The sequence below is a fragment of the Camelus bactrianus genome, chromosome X (assembly GCF_048773025.1).
Source record: "Camelus bactrianus isolate YW-2024 breed Bactrian camel chromosome X, ASM4877302v1, whole genome shotgun sequence".
Classification (NCBI taxonomy): Eukaryota; Metazoa; Chordata; class Mammalia; order Artiodactyla; family Camelidae; genus Camelus; species Camelus bactrianus.
In genome coordinates this window covers 14934755-14954543 of record NC_133575.1, presented here as the reverse complement: position 1 = coordinate 14954543, position 19789 = coordinate 14934755, and the positions used below count along the sequence as shown (strand labels likewise).

The 19789-nt window shown below is 41.3% G+C and overlaps 1 protein-coding gene and 1 pseudogene across 3 annotated transcripts in view; both read left to right on the top strand.

Annotated features, from left to right (window-relative positions):
- SH3KBP1 (SH3 domain containing kinase binding protein 1) overlaps nucleotides 1–19789 on the top strand; it is a 298864-nt gene that overhangs the window by 47091 nt on the left and 231984 nt on the right. The window lies entirely within an intron of this gene.
- Nucleotides 1682–19636, top strand: LOC141576450 (tubulin alpha-1A chain-like; annotated as a pseudogene).

Genomic DNA, 19789 nt, shown 5'->3' with positions numbered 1-19789 from the left:
ATGTCTTGGCTATTGTAAATAGTGCTGCTGTGAACATTGGGGTGCAGGTATCTTTTCAAATTAGAGTTCCCTCTGGATATGTGCCCAGGAGTGGGATTGCTGGATCATATGGTAAGTCTGTTTTTAGTCTTTTGAGGAATCTCCAAATTGTTTTCCATAATGGCTGCACCAAACTGCATTCCCACCAACAGTGTAGGAGAGCTCCCTTTTCTCCAGAGCCTCTCCAGCATTTATCATTTGTGGACTTTGGAATGATGGGCATTCTGACTGGTGTGAGGTGATACCTCATTGTAGTTTTGATTTGCATTTCTCTGATAATTAGTGATATTGAGCATTTTTTCATGTGCCTATTGGTCATTCGTGTGTCTTCATTGGAGAATTGGTTCAGTATTCTCTTGATTCATTTATCAAATCCCTAATCACTGTCCCAGTTGAGCATAGTCCCCTGAATTATGGGGATTCAGGGTCCACCCTCAACTCTGTATTGTCTCAATTTCTCAAAGGAAAAATACCAGGCAGTCTGGCCATATCATCGTTAAGAAGATGCCTGGGTTTCATCAGTTCTCTGGCTGAGATTTGTTGGTGCACATAAATCTACCCAACCAGGCCCCAAGGCCTTTTGAGTTTGTTCCCCTTTTTCTTTTATTTATTTAGTTCTTATTTACTGTACATGTGAAAGAAGAATCTTTTAAAATCCCTGTTCCCTTTCTTCTCCCTACCTCTCTCCCCACCCACTTCTTTTAGTATATAGGTTTCTTTTTCCTTCCTCTTTTAACAAAATTTATTCATTTTTCAGATGACATTTACATGGAGTCATAATTGTATGGCTTGATGATTTCTTTTTTACAGAAGTGCACCTCTGTAACCGTCACCCTGATCAATCCTATTTCTGTCTCTCCAGAAAGTTCCGTCTTGCCTTTTCCCAGTCATCCCCCTTTCATAGGTAATCTGTCATCATAGATTAGTTTTGCCTGTACTTGAATTTCATGTAAATGGAATCATACAGTGTGTGCTCTTTCATATGTGGTTTCTTTGCACAACAAAATGTTGTTGTGTATATCAGTACTTTGTTCTTGCTTTAGAGTATCCTGCTTTATGAATGTGCTATAATTTGTTTAACTATTTTTCTGTGGATGGACATTTGGATTGTTTCCAGTTTGGGTCTTTTTATGAATAAAGGCTCTGAACATTCTTGTATAAATCTTCTTATGGAGACAGGCACTCACTTCTCTTGTATCTACACACGTAGGAATAGAATTGCTGGCCTCATTCACTTTCACCGTATGTTTTTCTCTGTTTACACCTGTGGCCTTTGTGGATTGGAGGGGAGGATCCCACCTGTGCTAGAGCCTCATTTGTGCCTGAATCTGGTGGTCTTCGTGTAGTTGTCCTGTAAGTACGATCACCACTGAAGGGTTCTTAAACACACAATTCAATCTCCCAGGGACCATTTGATTGTTGAGCCCACGAACTATCGGCGACTTCTTAGATTGTTAAAAACATACAAATGGAGAGCATGTGTCAAAGTTTTATTGAACTCATTTAACGAGAGAATGAGCAGAATAACAAAACTGATTCAGTGAGGATGTGAGGAACTGATTAAAAAGTCAGTGGGTGGGGGGAGGGTATAGCGTGTGTTTAGCATGCGCGGGGTCGTGGGTTCAAACCCCAGTACCTCCATTAAAAAATAAATAATAAATAAATAAACCTAATTACCCCCCCCTTAAGAAAAGAGTCAGTGGGCAAAGGCATGTTCAAAGATTAAAATGGGCTCATGTCTTAGAGGACAATAAAATCTTAACCTCTGGGGTTATCATCTCTACCAGAAAAGAGAAAAAGGAAGAAGTGTACCTTATTGTTTTTCTACATATTATCCTCTGACTTTCAGAGGGTTGTAAAATGTCCTAATAAAGTGTTAGTTAAATCAAGTTACGTTTCCAGAGAGAATCAGATAACCCTTCTTGGAGGGGGTGGGTTGTGGCTTATTAGAAAATACGTCAGCTTGACATTAAAGATCACACCATCATCATTTTTTGCTTAATTTCCAAGTTTTGGATAGTTTTTCTGCATAGACCACAATAGACCATAACATAGGGCGCAGTAATAGGAGGCACTAAGGTGAAATCCTCAAAGTCATTTATTTTCAAAAAATATCGCTGCCCTTCTGAGACATGAAAGAGCTGCATAGAACAGAAAGACGGTTGCCTCTCAAAGGCAGATGTGGGCTCTTTGACGAGGGTTCATTTCCCCCATGTTGGATTCAGTGACCATTGTCCCCCTTTCAGAACCTTACCTCAGAGCCAGGCAACACTGGACTTTAGTCTCGCAGAGGATTTACCAGCAGCCCTTTTTCTGGGTTCTCTTGACCTGTATCCATAGACGTTCATTCTTTAACGGCCTGTCAGAGGAATTTAAAAATGCCAAGGCCTTGAACTGACAGCCTGGGCCTCCATGCCTGGGTCTGCCTGCTTTGGGGGCAACCTTTATGAAGTGCAGCGGGACCCAGGCTCTCGACCTTTGGTTGCTCACAAATAGACGAGTAGAGAGCAGGAAGCTGCAGCATGGGTTAAAAGAATATGCTTGTTGATCTTGAAGTTGGTCTGATGCTGTCTGTGAGGAAGTGTGAGGTAAAAGTATGCTCTACACGCCGCAGGCCCCTTTGCTGAAGGCTGAGGTGTGTTGACTTGTAGTTGCATGTCTTATGCGGTGTGTAACAGTTTTTAGCTTGGTTTCCCGTGGCCTCGGCTCTCATTTGCTAGGTGTTTTAGATCTCTCTTTGGCATATCCCAGAGCCTGTTTTTTTGCATTTGTGTAGAGTGGTTGGTGAAGATGCTTGTTTTTTAATTGATGAGGTGAAAGGTCAGGATTTTGCATCTTTGCACCAGTCTGAGATAAAGGAGTTACTTTGTTTTTCTTTGAATTCCTTTTTTTTTTTAATTGAGGTATAGTCAGTTTACAATGTTGTGTCAATTTCTGGTGTACAGCACAATGTTTCAGTCTTACACAAACATACATATATTCCTTTTCATATTCTTTTTCAATATAGGTTACTACAAGATATTGAATATAGTTCCCTGTGCTGTACAGTAGGTCCTTATTGTTTATCTATTTCATATTCAGTAGTTAGTATCTGCAAATCTGGAACTCCCAATTTTCCCTTCCCACCCCCTTCCACTGCTGGTAACCATAAGTCTGTTTTCTATGTCTGTGAGTCTGTTTCTGTTTTTCTTGATTTCAGAAAGAATCACAAATTTACTTCAACAACTGGCATAAAGTCGAGATTTCCAAGTTGCTGTTCTGTGCTCAGAGACCCTGAAGTAGATCTCTTTGATCAAATTTCACTTTGTTTTTCAACCCAAGGGCCATTAATTTTTGTGAATTATTGGAGTACTGTTTTCAAGGGACTTGTCTCTCTTGGAGAGGTAGCAGGAGTTTTCCAGGTGTTTTAGAGCTTGTGGGGTGTCTTCCTGCTCACAGCATCTAGTTGCGATGTGCTCAGGTGTGTGGGGAGCTCTCTCTGCTGTCCACACCCCTCAAGGGAGTGGTCACTGGGTGTCTGCTGTGTGCCGGCACCAGAGGCTCTCAGCACAAATGAGACACACTGAATGGAATATTGTATTGTTACAAATGTAACTTCTACTGCGGGAGGACAGCATTAGCTCCTGTGACCTGGCCTTCAGTCATTCTGTACCCTGGAGAGCACGTGTCAGACAGTGTTCTGCAAAGATGTTCCTGATTAAAATGCCACTTGAGGAGGTTTTGAGTGGATTCATCAGGCAGCGCTGTTGGAACGTGCTAAATGAACCTACAGTTATCTTTTGGCCCTGATTGCTGTGTTACTTTCTGGAATAATAATGACTCCATTCTGTTGCAGGCTTACTGGCTGCCGGGCATTGAATGTATAATCTGCCCATGTCTGTCTGTGTACAGTGACTGAAATACGTTGAACACTTATGCCAGGCAGGAAGGAGGCTGAGCCCGTCACGTGTTTTATCTCATTAAATCCTCATCCCACTCTAAGGCATAGGTACCGATTTTTTAGAAGAGGCAACTGAGGCATCTCAAGGTTAAAAGACTTACAAGCTAGTGAGGAGTAGAGAGTGCTTTGGAACCAGAGCTCAAGCCGGCCGAATGGTGTCCGAATGTCCTGGTGGAGTAAGCCCCTCACTATCCTTACCCGCTGCATCCTACCTTCTCTGAGTGTCCAGTCAGTACTTTGCATATTTGCACCACTCTGAGATAAACCGCACAGTTACTCTGCTGTTCTGGAGGTAAGACAGAATTACTCCAACAAGTGGCATCAAGGAGAGATTTCTGGGTTGCTCGTCTATTTTCAGAATCCTCGTTGTTAACTGATAGTGAGAATTTTAAAGGATTCCCTTCAGAAGTCAGCACTTTCAACTCAAAAGAGCCCCCTTTGCCTGGATTTATGGGCTTGAGCTGTTTTTCTTACGAATTCTGAAAGCCAGGCAATTTGGAAAAATGTTTCATTTTACTTGTTTGTAAGGAAGCTTGTTATTTTGCAGTGTTCAGGATAAGCTTTTCAGAAGGAGTTTGTCTTTTCTAAGAGTGGGAAATAATACAGATGTGTGACAATCTAGTCGTTCTCCACCCATGGGGCCCTTAAAACAACCCATTCCAGCTTAAGTTATTCTTTAACTTTAAACATATAGTTTTCTTTTAAAAAGTAAAATCTTAAAACTCACAACTGGAGCCTGTTCAATGCTGTTATGAGAAATGCCATTCCAGGAAGGGTGCGGAGTAATTAAAGAGGTGTTACCAGTAAGAACTATACCAGTTGGCAGATTCCTCAGGCTTTGTCACTGTTGCAGTGTAGGAAGTGTGTGTGTGTGTGTGTGTGTGTGGAGAGGTGTCTTGTGACTCAGGGAGAACAGTCCCCTGACCGAGTTGATCTTGGTGATTATGCATAACGGAGTCTTATTTTCTTAGTGACAGGATTATCAAATCTGAGCTTAGAAAGGGACTTTGAAATCATGTGTTTCAACCCCCAGCTTTCTAGCCGATCAAAATCTAAGCCATCTAAGATGTTGCTGTGATCATTAATGGACATTTAAACTTGTGAAGTGTGGGTGTCCCACAGGGTACCCCATGCCAGTGGGTCTCCAGTCTGACCCTGCTCCAGGCGCACTGCATCGTCAGAAGTTTGGAGTGGGGGCAGGAGTTGGGATAGGGGCCTTAGCATATTTTTTAAAAGTTCAGGTGATTTGATGCTTGATAAAACTCTAGCACTTCTTCTGTACAATAGTACTGATAGGCAGTGTCATCTTTAATATCATTTCTCAGGCACATGGGCTCGTAGACTGTGACCTATAGTTCTACATTGGAAAATATTATGTTATTTCTAAAGTAGCTTTATGAATATGTAAGGGAGCACAATCAAGCTGGAAATTATAAAAAAAAAAGTGTATTACAAATATGCAAACAACATAGCAATATGTAAACAATGCTGAATTTGAGTCCATTAGAATGAATACATTCTAATTGCAGAAACTCTGGAAGGACTAAATATTGGACTAAACACTACCTTCTACCCAGTGATAGTGAGGCAGGCAGAATTTCTAGGAATGGTTCTCAAGATTCCACTCCCGAATCCCCAGAACCTGTGAATGTGATGAGCTGTCATTCCAGTCATTGTGTTACATCATTTGGTGCAGTTGACTTGACAAAAGGGAGGTGTCCAGATGGGCCTAATCTTAGCACATGAGCCCTTAAAAGCAGAGAAATTTCTCTGCCTGGTGGCGAAAGAGGAAGTCAGAGAGATTCAAAGCTTGTGGAGGGCTTGTGGAGGACTTGTGGCTTTGAAGATAGAATGGTCACGGGAGAAGGAATACAGGCAACTTTGTTGGAGCAGAGAGCAAACCTTGGCTGGCAGCCGGCAAGGAAATGGAGACCTCAGACCTACTGCTGCAAGGAATTGGAGTGTGTGCCAACAATCTGAGTGAGCTTGGAAGTGGATTTTTCTCCCAAGTCTCTAGGTAAGAGTCCAGCCTGGTTGGATTATTGATATTAGCCTTGTGAGACCCTGAGCAGAGAATCCAGTTGAGTTTACCTGGTAAATGGATGTTGTTTTAAGCTATTAAGTGTGTGGCTTAAAATACATATAGCAAATGGCCTGGAATGGTTTGCTCCTTCCCTGCCGGCTTGTTGTCATTGGATACCAAATGGGAAGTCTGGATTCTCACCCCCTGCCCTGGGCTCAGCAGTAGTAAGTGGCCCCCTTCACCTTCTCCACTAGATAGCAGGGGAGATCTTGGAGAGGAGGGAGCTGGAGAGAGGGATTCATTAAACCCAAATAAGAAGTCTTGAGCAAAATCCTGACTGACACATACGTGGATCTGACTAGAATTAACATGCCAAAAAGTTTGAGAAAATAAACTACAGTGTGGAATGTCACCCAGGTTTTCAGAGTGACCTCTAGGTAACACAAATGAAGAAGACCATACTAGCATTGTGAGGGCTCTGGAAACTAAACTGTCCTTGGTATCACAGCCCACAAAAGTAGTCTAGGATTTGCATGCTTAATCTAAATAGGGTCAGTGCCTGCTAAAATTTGAATAGGATCCAGAGTCTTATGGTAGCTTAAATGCCCAGGATACAATAAAGAAATCACTTGTTTTACTGAGAACGAGGAACGTATCTTAAATGAAAAGGCAATCAGCAGATACCAACACCAGGAAGACTGAGATGTTGGCATTATCTGACAAAGATTTTAAAGCAGCCATCAGAAGAATGCTTTCATGAGCAATTACAGACACTCTTGAAACAAAAAATTAGAAAATCTCAGCAAATAAATAGGCGATATTAAAAATAGAAATTATAGAACTGAAAAATAAATCACCATATTAAGTTCACTGAATGAGCTCAATAATAGAGATGACAGAGGAAAGAAACAATGATGTTGAAGACAGATCAATAAAATACACCCTAGCTATCTGTTGTCTGGACAAGAGAGCAACTGGTCTGGAAAAAAAAATGAACAGAGCCTCAGAGACCTTTGGTACAATAACATTAGGTCTAACATTTGTGTCATTTGAGTCCCAGAAGGAGAAGACAAGAGTACGGAAATAAAAAATATTCAAATAAATAACGACTGAAAACTCCTCAAATTGGGCAAAAGGGATAAATCATCAGAATCAAGAAGCTGAGTAAAACCCAAACAGAATAAACCCAAAGAAATCTTTGCCAAGATACATCATAATCAAACTTCTAAAAACTAAAGATGAAGAAAAAACAGTGAGTGAGAAACAATATGTTACCTACAGGGGAAGAATGATTTGAATGACAGCGCATTTCTCATATAAAATCATGGAGTCCATAAGGAAGTGCACAGCATTTTCAAGTGCTGAACAAAAAGAACATTTAACTCTGAGTTCTACATCTGGTGAAAATATCCTTCAAGAATAAGGAGAAAATCAAAACATTCTCTGATGAAGGAAAACAAAGAAAATTTGTCAACAGCAAACCTACCCTTAAATAATGGCTAAAGAAAGTTCTCTAAACAGAAAAGTAAATGGTAACAGGAGGAGACCTGGAACTCCAGAAAGGGAAAAAAAATGGATGGGTAAAAATTAGGGTATATTTAATGGGCTGTCTTTATCCATATTAGCTTTTAAAATTATATCTAATGGTTGGAGCATAAGTTACAATATCATCTAGTGTGATGTTCAGTGTATGTAGAGACAATATATGAGAAAATTTTATTTAAAAAGTGGGGAAAGTGTAAAGAGACCTTGATGGAAGTAAGGTTTCTATACTTCACTTGAAATGGGAAAACATTGATACCAGTAGTCGCTAATGAGTTCTGTGTGTATATTGTAATAACTAGAAAAAAAACCCCAACAAAACCTAAACCACTAAAGAAGTAAAAACCAATAAAAGAAAACTATATAATGAGATATACTCAAAAGGTCTATAGGTAAATGTACAAGTAACCCACAGGAAGGCAAGGAAAAGGAAAAAGAGGAGGGGTGGGGTATAGCTCAGTGGTAGAGTGCGTGCCTAGCATGCTTGAGGTCATGGGTTCAATCCCCAGTACCTCCATTAAAATAAATAAATAAATAGACTTAATGGTCTCCCCCTCAAAACAAACAAACAAAGTTTATAAAAATAAACAAAGTGAATTAAAAAAACAAATATATGTTAAAAAAAAAAAAGAAAAGGAAAAAGAGGAATGATAAACAGGGAATAAAGAAAAGACAAATAATACAATGGCAGACTTAAGCCCTAATATTAATTACTTTAGGTGTAAATAGTCTAAATACACCAATAGAAAGAGATAAGAGAATGGATAAAAAATGGGACTCAACTATGTGCTGTCTAAAAGAAACTCACTTGAAATGTATTGATGTAGGTACAGTAAAACTAAAAAGGTAGAAAAAGGTATACCATGGAAACAATAATTTTAAAAAAGCAGGAATGCTTTTTATATATAATATAATATCAGATAAAGAGGGCTAGAGAGCAAAGGAAATTACCTGAGACAAAGAGGAACATTACACAATGATAAAAATGTTATTACACCAAGAAAACATAGCAATCCTAAATATGTATGAACCAAACAACAGAGCTGCAAAGTACATGATGCAAAAACTGATAGAACTGAAAGATAGACACATCCACAATAATACTTGGGAACTTCAGCATCTCTTGGCATTTGAAAGAACTTCTAAATAAGATATCAGCAAGGATGTGGAAGAACTGAACAGCATTATCAACCAAGCAGTTCCAATGAGTTTATAGAATATGCTACTCAGAAACAGCATAAAACACATCTTTTTGCCAAAATAGACCATACCCTGGTTCATAAAACTAACTTCAGTTTATTGGAAGGAATGGAAATACTTGAGTATGTTCTCTGACCATAATGTAATCAAACCAGAAATCAATAATAGAAAGGTAACAGGAAGATCTCCAAATACTTGGAAATCAAATAACACGCTTCTGAATAATTCGTAAGTCAAAGAGGATGTCTCAAAGGAAATTAAAAAAAATCAAACTGAATGAAAATACAGCATATTAAAATTTATGGGACACAACTAAAGCAGTCCAGAGAGGAAATTTTATAGTACTAAATGTTTAAATCAGAATGGAGGAAAGGTCTCAAATCAGTAATCTAAGCTCCACCTCAAGGAATTAGAAAAAGAAAAGATCCGCTCCCCTCTCCCCTCACACACACCAAAGCAAGCAGAAGAAAGGAAATAGTGAAGGTAAGAGCAGGAATCATTGAAGTTGAAAACAGAAAATCAATATACACAAAATGTTATGATAACTCACAAAGAAAAAAATGTGACAATGAGTGTGTATATGTCCATGAATGACTGAAAAATTGTGCTGAACACTGGAATTTGACACAACATTGTAAAATGATTATAAATCAATAAAAAATGTTAAAAAACAAACAAACAAAAAAAGAAAATCAATGAAAAAGCTGGTTCTTTAGAAACATCAATATAGTGGCTAAACCTTTGAGAAGACTGGCAAAGATAAAAAGGAAGATACAAATTGCAATATTAGGAATAAAACAGGGGTTGTCACTACAGATCCTGCATCTATTAAAAAGACAGTTAAGAGAATACTACAAACAATTCTACACACATACATTTGACAATTTAAATGAAATGGGCCAATTCCTTGAAAACTACAAACTACCAAAACTCACCCAAGATGAAACAGATAATCTCAATAGTCCTGTAACTGTTAGAGAAATTGAATTCATAATTTAAAAGCCTTCAAAAAAGAAATCTCCAAGACTAGAAGGTTTCACAGGCGATTTTCAAGAAACATTTAAAGAAGAGTTAGTGTCAATGCTACATAATCTCTTCCAGAAAATAGAAGAGGATGGAATGCCTTCCAGTTCCTTTTATGAGGCCATTATAACTTTTCACCTTTTTGTTTTTGTTTTTTGGTGGGGAGGGGTAATTAGGTTTATTGATTTATTTATATATTTTTAATAGAGGTACTGGGGATTGCTTAGCATGCACTCTAAACACTGAGCTATACCCTCCACCCCCAGGCTATTATAACTTGATGTCAAAACCAGACAGACAGTACAAAAAAACTACAGATCAGATGGCCCTAGAGATGATCATACTAAGTGGAGTCAAACAGGGTAAGACAGATATCATATGATATCACTTACATGTGGAATCTAAAAAAAAATGGCACAAATGAACTTATTTACAAAGCAGAAAGAGACTCACAGACATAGAAAACAAACTTATAGTTACCAAAGGGAAAGGGTAGGGGAAGGGATAGATTGGGAATTTGGGATTAGCAGATACAAACTACTATATGCAGAATAGATAAACAACAATGTCCTACTGTACAGCACAGGAAACTATCTTCAATATATTGTAAAAAACCTATAAGGAAAAAGAATATGAAAAAGAATCTGTATGTATGCATAACTGAATCCCTAGGCTGTACACCAGAAACTAACATCAACTATACTTCAATTAAAAAAAAAACTGCAGGCGGGTTCTCTTACATCGACTGCTTAAGAGTCGTGCTGTAAGAAGCAACAACCTCTCCTCCTCCTCTATGCCATCTCCTCGGCAGCCGCAAAACAGCAACTATGCGTGAGTGCATCTCCATCCACATTGGCCAGGCTGGTGTCCAGATCGACAGTGCCTGCTGGGAGCTCTACTGCCTGGAACACGGCATCCAGCCCGATGGCCAGATGCCAAATGACAAGACCACTGGGGGAGGAGACGACTCCTTCAACACCTTTTTCAGTGAGACAGGCGCCAGCAAGCATGGGCCCAGGGCAGTGTTCGTAGACCTGGAACCCACAGCCATTGATTAAGTTTGCACTGGCACCTACTGCCAGCTCTTCCACCCTGAGCAGCTCATCACAGGCAAAGAAGATGCTGCCAATAACTATGCCCGTGGTCACTACACCATTGGCAAGGAGATCACTGACCTTGTCTTGGACCGAATTCAGAAACTGGCTGACCAGTGTACAGGTTTTCAGGGCTTCTTGGTTTTCCACAGCTTCGGTGGGGGAACTGGTTCTGGGTTCACCTCCCTGCTGATGGAACGTCTCTCTGTCGATTATGGCAAGAAGTCCAAGCTGGAGTTCTCCATTTACCCAACCCCCCAGGTTTCCACAGCTGTAGTTGAGCCCTACAACTCTGTCCTCACCACCTGCACCACCCTGGAGCACTCTGATTGTGCCTTCATGGTAGACAGCGAGGCCATCTATGGCATCTGTCGTAGAAACCTCGATATTGAGCACCCAACCTACACAAACCTGAATAGGTTGATAGGTCAAATTGTATCCTCTACCACTGCTTCCCTGAGGTTTGATGGAGCCCTGAATGTCAAATTGACAGAATTCCAAACCAACCTGGTACCCTATCCTCGCATCCACTTCCCTCTGGCCACATATGCCCCTGTCATCTCTGCTGAGAAAGCCTACCATGAACAGCTTTCTGTAGCAGAGATCACCAATGCTTGCTTTGAGCCAACCAACCAGATGGTGAAATGTGACCTTCGCCATGGTAAATACATGGCTTGCTGCCTGTTGTACTGTGGTGATGTGGTCCCCAAAGATGTCATTGCTGCCATTGCCACCATCAAGACCAAGGGTACCATCCAGTTTGTGGACTGGTGCCCCACTGGCTTCAAAGTTGGCATTAATTACCAGCCTCCGATGGTGGTACCTGGTGGAGACCTGGCCAAAGTACAGCAAGCTGTGTGCATGCTGAGCAACACCACCGCCAGTGCTGAGGCCTGGGCTCGCCTGGACCACAAGTCTGACCTGATGGATGCCAAGCGTGCCTTTGTTCACTGGTATGTGGGCGAGGGCGTGGAGGAAGGAGAGTTTTCTGAGGCCCGTGAGGACATGGCTGCCCTTGAGAGGGATTATGAGGAGGTTGGTGTAGATTCTGTTGAAGGAGAGGGAGAGGAAGAAGGAGAGGAATACTCAAGTTAAAATGTCACAAAGGTGCTGCTTTTACAGGGAAGCTTATTCTGTTTTAAACATTGAAAAGTTGTGGTCTGATCAGTTAATTTGTATATAGCAGTGTATACTCTCATATACAATTATTGACCTATGCTTTAAAACACAACACTTTGTTACAGGCCCAAGCTATCCATTTCTCTGATGGATTTGAATAAATTATTCCCTGTCTTAATAAAAAAAAAAAAACTGCAGACCAGTATCCTTCAAGAGCATAGATACAAAGATCCTCAGCAAAGTATCAGCAAAACAAATCCAGCAACATATGTAAAGAATCATGTACTGTGACCATGTGGGGTTTATTCTAGGTATGGAAGGCTGCTTCAATGGTTTGAAAATCAGTTAATGTAATCCACCATATCAACAGGCTATGGCAGGAAAAAATAATCACATAATCTTGTCAATTGATGCAAAAAAATCATTTGACAAAATTCAACACCGATTCATGATAAAAACTCTCAGCAAGGTAGGAATGTCGGGGAATTTCTCTATCTTGGTAAAGAACATCTACAGTTAACATCACACTAAATGGTGGGAGACTGGATGCTTTCTTGAGAAAAGAGATAAAAGGCATCTGTATTGGAAAGGAAGAATAAAGCTCTTCTTGTTTGCAGCTGACATGATTCTCTACGTAGGACATCCCAAAATCTACAAAATAACTCCTGGAACTAATAAGTAAATTCAGCAAGATCACAGGATGCAAGATCAACATACAAAAATTGTCATTTCTACGTATGACCTAGCAGTGAACATATGGAAACCCAAACACAATACCATTTATAATCACTCCTAAAAAAAATTGAAACACTTAGACATAAATCTAACAAAACATGGACATGGTGTGTGTGCTGAAACTACAAAATGTTGATGAAAGTATTCAAAGAAGATCTAGATAAATGGAGAGGTAGATACTGTGTTTGTGAATTGGAAGAGTCAACAAGGTAAAGATGTTAGTTCTCCCCAAATTAATCTATAGCTTTAAGGTAATTCCTATCAAAGTCCCAGTAAAGTGTTTTTTTTTTTTTTTGTAGACTAGCTTATTTTAAAATTTATATGGAAAATCAAGCGAATTAGAATAGGTAAAACAGTTTTGAAAAGAACAAAGTAGAAGGAATCTACCCTATTTTATGGCTTACTTTAATAGCTATAGTAATTAAGACAGTGTGGTATTGGTGGAGGGATAGGTGCATAAGTCAATGGAGCAGAATAGAGAACCCAGAAAGAGACCCACACAAATATGCCGAACTGATTGTTGGCAGAGGTACAAAAGCGGTTCGGTGACAGAAAGAGCCTTTTCATCAAATGGTGCTGGATCAATTGAACAGCCAGAGGCAAAAAAATGGACGTCTACTTAAACCTTACACCTTATACAAGTTATCTCAAAATGTGTCATAGATTTAAATGTAAAATATGAAACTGTTAGTTTTAGAATTAAACACAGGAGAAAATCTTCAGGACCTAGGCCTAGGTGAAGAGTTCTTAGACATCACACCTGAAGAACATTAAAGAAAACATCAATCAGTTAGACTTCTTCAGAATTAAAAACTTTTGTGAAAAACCCTGTGAAGAGGATGAAGACAGGTTACAGACTGTGAGAAAATATTTGCTAACCATATGTCTGACAAAGGACTTGTATTTCGGATGAATAAAGAACTCTCAAAATGCAATAGTAAGAAGTCAAAATATCCAATTAAAAATGGTCAAAGATGTGAACAGACATTTCACTAAGGAAGGCATACAGATGGAAAATAAGCACATGTTCAACGTCTTAGCCATTAGAGAAATGAAAATTAAAGTCACAAGGAGATAGTACTATGTATGTATTAGAATGAGCATTAGAATGGCTAAAGTAAAAAAAAAAAAATAGTGGTAATGCCAAATGCTGGTGAGGATGTGGAGGAGCTGGTTCTTTCATACATGGCTGCTCTGGAAAATAGTTTGGCAGTTTCTTATAAAACTAACTATGCACTTGCCATATGACCCAGCATTTGTACTCTTGGATGTTCATCCCAGAGAAATAAAATTTTATGTCCATACAAAAGCCTGTACAGGAATGTTCATAGCAGCTTTATTTATAATAGCCCCAAATTGGAAACAACCTGACTGTCTTTCAGTGGGTGAATGTTTAAACACACTCCAGTCCATTGCTATAAGGGACTACTACTCAGCAATGAAAAGGAATGAATAAATGCAGCAACTTGGAAGGATCATAAGGGCACTGTGCTTTGGGAATAAAACCAGTCTCAAATGTTATGTAGTGTGTGATTCCATTTATATTACATTCTCAAAAAAAAGACAAAATTATAGAGTTGGAGAAAGACTACTGGTTGCCAAGGGACAGTGACAGGGTAGGGAGAAGAGTGGTGGAACTAGAAAAGGGTAGCACAAGGGAGTTACTTTGTTAAAATGGAACAGTTCTGTATCTTGATTGTGATGGTGGTTATGCATATCTGTGTAGGAGGTGGGATCGCAGTTTATGATAAGGAGGCCACCAAAGGCCTCACTGAAGGTCAAGACTTGAGGCAGTGAGGAGGGGAGCCCTGTGGGGGAGATCTGTCAGAGAGAGCCTTTCAGGCAGAACCAATAGCACGTGCAAAGGCCCTGAGGAGGAAAGTCAGTGGTGTGTTAGAGGAACAACAGAGACCAGAGTGCTGGTGGGGAGAGACCCAGGGGAGAGCAGCAAGGGATAAGCTTAGAGGTCATGGGGTTCCAGATCGGGTAGGGCCTAAGCCTTGGGACTCTGAGTGAGATGGGGAGTAATCGTGGAACTCTGAGCTGGGGAATGATGTGGCCAGTGATGCTGTAGCCCCCTGGCTGCTGTGTTGAGAACAGACTACAAGGGGCAAGGGTGGAAGCGGGGAGGGCAGTTTGGAGGCCAACACAGGAAGCCAGAGGGAGACCAGAAGGGTGGCAGCAGTAGTAGGGAGAAGTGGGCAGATTCTGAATCTTTCTGAAAGGAAACTGCCAGAATTTGCTGATAAGGCTGGATGTATGGTGAGAGAGAGAGGAGAGAGGATTGATCGTAAGGTTTTTGTCCTGAGCACCGGGAAGCACATTGAGGATGTGAGTCTGGATTGCCAGGGCCAGGCTAGAAGTAGGAATTTGGGAGTTTTCAAAGCCCAGACTGGATGGGATCACCTGGGGAGAAAGTGTGATCAGAGGAGAGAAAAGCCTTGGGCACCCCAGTGTTGAAAGTAGAATCAGACTTGAGACTGACAGGGAGTGGCCAGAAGAGGAGGAAAAGCATCTATGGCCATATTGAACGTGCCCGATCTCGTCTGATCTCGGATCAGGCCTGGTTAGTACTTGGATGGGAGGAGGGGAGGAGCAGAGCCAGGCCACTGAATGTTCTAGAAGGCAGGGGAGGAAGATGCTTCAGGTTGGGGAGAGAGTGATCACTTGGGTCCAGAGCCTCCCAGCAGGTGGCTCCCAGAATGGGGCAGGAACTGCAGAGGTGGTTCTAGGGGCTGGGGGGGCCAGCCCCAGGTCACTGCCCATGGCTGCAGCCTCAGATGGTGCCTTCCTCTCCGAAGCAGCCTCTTTGTCTGTGAAGGGAGACGGTACCCAGATCCTGGTAGAGTTTTTGTATGAGCTGCAGTTATTTTCTTAAGTGCCAGGTACTGGGAAGCTCTGGGGACCCAAGGATGAATAAATAAAAATGCATGTTGAGTCCAGCTACACATTATTAATATTACTATTAATAATGATGAGCACCTGGTATAAAGGGAGCTCATAGTAGGGGCTTTTTTGGCCCCTTTCCAGGATAAGTCCAATTTGGGCATATAAATGAAAATTGCTACTATTCTTAACCCCCAAATATTACACTCTTCTATTATGTTCATGCAAGTAAGTACAGAGTACCTGTAAGGTTGTTTTGTTTTTTTAATCTGATCAGTATTATTGGAGGTCTTAAACCACATTGTTAGAATTTGAAAAAAAATTTGGTTCACATGCCCGCTAAATGTACAGATTCTTCAGACTGATAAATTTTGACATGAAAAAAAAGTCAGTGTCTCCAAAAACAGGAAGCAGGACATTCCATGTTTATAATGCAGAGTAAATGTGATGCATTGCATGACATCTTTATTCAGGGAAGCCTTAAGGAACAGATACTGTCTTCCTAAGTTTATTGAGAAACATGAAATGGAATGAATGGTAGTCCTGTGAAATAAAAATGGTAATTTTTAGAATAAAAGTTTTCATATGTGAACAAGTTGCATGACCACGAAACTTCTTTTTAGCTTTTCAACTTATCCATTCAACTTTTACTTGAAGACCTTTTTAAAATTGTATTTTCACGTAGGGTTTCTTTTTCAGGGGGGAGGTAGAGAAATATATGTAAACACATCCGTAGCGTAGATAATAGTGAAAGGACGACCGTCTCCCTTCCGTGCAATATGCACACTGTGTGCTGGAAGAAAGTCTCTTGTGCCCTTGTCTTCCTACCAAGTAATTTCAGCCTCTTCCGCTGTAACCTTTGAGCCTGGTAGATCAGCTGCATTCAGCACATCCTTACTGAGGTCTGTGCCGGAACTCAGCAGGCTTTGACCTGGAGCAGTTGTGCCCAGTGATCCTAGAAGCTGGAGTCAGGGTTTATTAGCCCCAAGACCTTGGGGAAGCTATTTAATCCCTCGGCCCAGGTAGCCATTGATCTCCTCCTGTGAAAATACAGGAAGCGCAACATCAGTGTACCTCTTTGCTAGTGTACTCGGGGGGCCTGAGATGATGCGCGTGGGGCAACTCAGAGTGGTGTGTGATACCTACTAATCCGTCAACAAATATTAGCTGTTAATATAAGTGTTAAGCCAGCTGGAGAGACTGGAAAAATACAGAGATGGTGTTTGTCAGCTGGATGCTGTGAGCAGTGGTGCCCAGGTGGAGGTAGAGCACAGGTTTATTTGTGGAAGGGAGGTAACAGCCCTGGAAGATGGAAGGGCCGGGGAGCAGAGCAGGGAGGGCCGCCGACTGCAATGCCTTCTGCCCCAGCCAGCCTGGCAGGGAGCTTCTGAGCAAAGCCTGCATGACAGAAGAGCAGAAATGGCCGGGCACTGGCACTCCCCTTCTCCAGCAGTGCCTGGGTTGGGGGTGGGAGGAAGGTGATCTCGGGAGGAAGGTGATCTCGGGTGGAAGACAAGCTAGGATTTGGGGCAGAGGCTGAAAACATGAGTTCTGTCCTGAAGGGACGTGTGGGCAGTGCACCTCCAGGACTGCCCAGGAGACATTTGTTTCACTTTAGTTTTTTAACTCCCAAGAGGATTTGAAGTAACGTTATTTCCTCCCCAGGCTCAGGGGTACGTTTCCTCATCTTTCTGCCACCGAGGAAGATTAGACAAGAAGTTCTTGCGGGAGGTTCAGGGAGAGCTGAGGTGAAAACGTGAATATCTCTTTAACGTGTGGTCACCACACGCATTGATGCAAAAGCTACACACATGTGTATTTAGCTGTTTGTGGAACGAGGTGCAGGACGCTGGTCTGGTGTAGCGCTTCACTGCCTGTTTCACTCGTCACGAAGGAATGAGTGTTTAATTGGTTGTCATCTTTCCTCTGGGACCACCAGGTTTTTCTCAAGAAAACCAACAGAGGGATGATATCCTGTGTCTGGGAGTCCGGGTGGAAAACAAAGTGGGCTGGCCTGCGTTTGTTAGCCGAGAGGTTGTCCGAGCCAAACCACATCCTGCCCCAGGTTTCTGGAGGCAGGTGGTCCCAGATGGAGGCCCAGAGGGAGGAGCCGAGGAGCTGGGCGAACCTGGCTCTCCCGAAAGGCCCAGGGTGCTGAGAGAGGCGGGGCACTCCGTTCCCAGGTGGTGTGGGGACGTTCTGGCCTCTGTCTCCTCTTACACCGAGCCTTTCTTCAAAGGAGGCAGAACAGCTCATTGGTGGCCGTGCTGAAGCTCTCAGGGCTGTAATTTTCCTGACTGTAAAACAAGGCCACTGTCAAGATCTGAGATAACTAGTACCGGTACAGTGGGGGCCAGGTTACCACCAAAAAGGACTGGTTTCTGCAAATCACGGAAGAAAAAATAAATGAAAATTGTATTTAAAAGATGTACATTTTAGTCATGACTGTAATAAACTGTAATTGGCATCGATGTAGGTGTTAAAATGTGGCCATGTTCTTAGCCAGACTTGCGTGTCTGGACAGCATCTCCTTGTCTGCAGTGTGATGCCGGCTGCTGGACACTTTGGTTGCTCGGGATTGGCTTTCTGACCACATGTAATTCATAGGAAAGAAACGACCTCCAAAGCAATAGGTTGGCAGATTATGGGCGAAAGATACATTACAACTATTTAAAACCATAATTATTATCAATTTATAACTGCTAGACCCATAGTCACACTGTCATATTGGGGCCTTCATAGGCACAAATAGGAAAGGAATCAGGTTTATTGCTGTCATTCTGTAACTGCTGTTTAACAACTTGGCTTATATTCAATCTTTAACTGTTTCAGTTGCAAAATCATGAGTGCATGCACAACTTTTTTCTCTTCAAATCTCAAAAATGGAATAATGGCCAACCTGACTAGAAACAAAGTACATCTGCGATATGAAAGTCGCTTCATCTGTTCTGTATGAAACAAGTAATTATGACATTAGGCTCTGGTGGTACAGAATGTGAACTTTGAAACACATTTGAATATAGAGCACGTCTATGTGTGGTTTCAACTGTTGAGAAATTGCTCTTTGTGCTTATTGGTATTTTTTTAGGGAACGCTCTGTTATTTGGTTCAAAATGTCACATGACAGGTGATCTCTTTGGTCCATATGATCCATGCAGTTGTAGTGTGAGCTTCTCCTGTCAGTGGTGGTTAAAAATCTGTACACCTTTCTTCTCTTTTAGCCTCTGGTATTTTTTGTTCAGTTGAACTCATCTTTTTATCTTAAAACTTGAATTCGAATGGGTTCCATTAACAGATGTTTTAAGGTGACCATTAAGTCTAGGGTGCTGCCAACTTTCAGCTAAACATAGTCCCCAGCCCTCGAGCTAGAGATGAACTCTAGATTCGAGCCTGTTGCAAGGCAGGGATGTAGTTGATTTGTAAGCAACCCTTGTAACGACATAATGTAGTTGACAAGCGATGGTTCTCGGACAGGGGAAGTGTGTTATTTAGCTGTCTCACTGGTCACCCTGATTGCACTTCTACCTGGGGTGCATCTCCCAGAGCCACACATGGTAATTAAAACTATAGATTCATCATTGGTGGCAGCATCCCATTTTAGTCTTCTTACATACAGACTGAGGCCTCTCTTCATTCGTTGTAATAAAAGCCAAATGAAGATGCATTCCACTTTATTGAAAATGGTTTCCTTTCTTCCCCCTTTTAATTGGAACGTACAAGTGAATACTAAAGCATAAAAATAATTAAAAGTCACTCTCTTTGCTGATGAAACTTACAGTAGGGCTCTTCTTGGCCTGTGTCAGGCATTGCTGTCCCCAAACCACCAGTCATGCAGGCTCCTCGCAGCCCTGTAACCCATCGTGGTGTCTGTCAGGATGGCAGAGATTGGTAGATTATTCATGTCTGTCCATTTTCTCCCCTAGAGTGGCTAGAATGGTCTTAAGTACAGATAAGAAGTGTGTTAAATATTCATCTGGTTTAATTGAATTTAATATACAATCCTTAAGATTAATCTGAAGTTTTGGAATCATTAATGGTTCATTTTTTCCCCACAGCATATAATTTACTTGCTATTATCTAAGGTAGTGAATTATTTAAGTAATAAGGGGACGTTCTTTCCATGAGCTAGATTTTACCAAGACATTGTTGCTTTCATTTATATATGATTACTGGTTATATTGAGTTAGG